Below are 1,628 nucleotides of genomic sequence, written 5' to 3' on the forward strand. Positions count from 1 at the left end.
TCTATTTTCTGGTGATTCTCCCTCTCAGCCAGCCACTCCTCCTTCATCCTCCTCCCCTTTCCTGCGGTCTTCTGGCACGTCTCGTCGAACAACCCTCTCGTCTTCATTCTCCTCTTTCTTCTCAACGTATTCCCCGCAACACTTAGTGCCGTCCCATTCATTTCGTCCCAGTTTTCCTCTACCTTCTCTCCTGCTTTTAGGTTTTGTAGGGTCTCAGAAACTTAAAAAGTTTCCCAACATTCAAAGCAGGTTCTAGTGTATCCTTCTTCCTGTAGTTGTAGGTGAACATCAGTTTAAGTCCACTCACCACGAAACAGTGGTCTCATGCGTAGTCGCCTCCTCTATACGACCTGTCACTGTACGGCTATAGCGCTGGTCCTCCAAGACATGATCTACCTGGTTGGTAGGTCTTCCAGCCGGTGAGCACGACGTTCTCATGTGTATTCTCTTGTGTTCCAAGTGAGTCTAACCTAGTCTCAGGTTCTTTGAGATAATGGTTGATCATTCTCTGACCAGTCCCATTGGCTCGTCATGCAAAATGTGCCTTCCATATGTAATTCTTCTTTCCCTTGTTTTGCGTTAAAGTGCCACAGAACTATCTTGATATTTCTATTTGGTGCGCTCTCAACTGTTTGTTCTACTTGGTCATATAACTCTTCCCTTTCCTCATCTGTTTTATCTGCTGTCGGCGTGAATATTGATTGATGTCTGACACTTGGATTCCGAGCACTATACAGGATATTCTTTTGTTAACAGCTTTGAATTCTTTAACCGAATTTGCTCCTTTATTATGTATCACAAAACCAGTGCCAAATTTGTGTTTATCTACACTTCGCTGGACTTTGTGCAGCGAAAACTAAAAAATAAAGTTATCTGTAAGCATAGGTCGTCGTCGTCGCCTTCGTCGGCAGTGGAGAGAGCAGCGGTGATGGTGGGGACCGCAGGTGCCAGAGGTGGGGACTGTGATTCGTGCGGCATCGTCGAGCGAGTAATGACACATTAAAAAGAGAGTAACAGTAGCAAGCCAAATGCTCAGTCACAATCAGTAAATGCCATGAAGTAAAAAGGAAAAAACTTAACTGTGCACATAATTCTCCCACGCTTTAATTATCATTATTGTGATTATTTACTCTGTGTGTCGCACAGTGCCACTCTCACTGCGGAAACTCCATCACAGAAATCCAAACTTTCCGCTATATTGTTTTATCAGTTGACATTAACAGAGTTTCCAGAATGAAATTGTCTCTCTGCAGCGGAGTGTGCGCTGATATGAAACTTCCTGGCAGATTAAAACTGTGTGCCAGGCCGAGACTCGAACTCGGGACCTTTGCCTTACGCGGGCAAGTGCTCTACCAACTGAGCTACCCAAGCACGACTCACGCCCCGTCCTCACAGCTTTACTTCTGCCAGTACCTCGTCTCCTACCTTCCAAGGTTCGCAGAAGAGCGTCTGTAAAGTCTGGAAGGTAGGAGACGAAGTACTGGCAGAAGTAAAGCTGTGAGGACGAGGCGTGAGTCGCGCTTGGGTAGCTCAGTTGGTAGAGCACTTGCCCGCGAAAGGCAAAGGTCCCGAGTTCGAGTCTCGGTCCGGCACACAGTTTTAATCTGCCAGGAAGTTTCATTAACAGA

The 1,628-nt window shown here is 46.3% G+C and overlaps 1 non-coding gene across 1 annotated transcript; it reads right to left on the reverse strand.

The window, feature by feature from the left end:
• Positions 1–1,297: 1,297 nt before the first annotated feature.
• Positions 1,298–1,372, reverse strand: Trnat-cgu (transfer RNA threonine (anticodon CGU)). The gene has a single exon. It is a non-coding gene; the product is annotated as a tRNA-Thr (tRNA).
• Positions 1,373–1,628: the final 256 nt, after the last annotated feature.

The sequence above is a fragment of the Schistocerca serialis genome, chromosome 6, assembly GCF_023864345.2.
Source record: "Schistocerca serialis cubense isolate TAMUIC-IGC-003099 chromosome 6, iqSchSeri2.2, whole genome shotgun sequence".
NCBI classification, from domain to species: Eukaryota; Metazoa; Arthropoda; class Insecta; order Orthoptera; family Acrididae; genus Schistocerca; species Schistocerca serialis.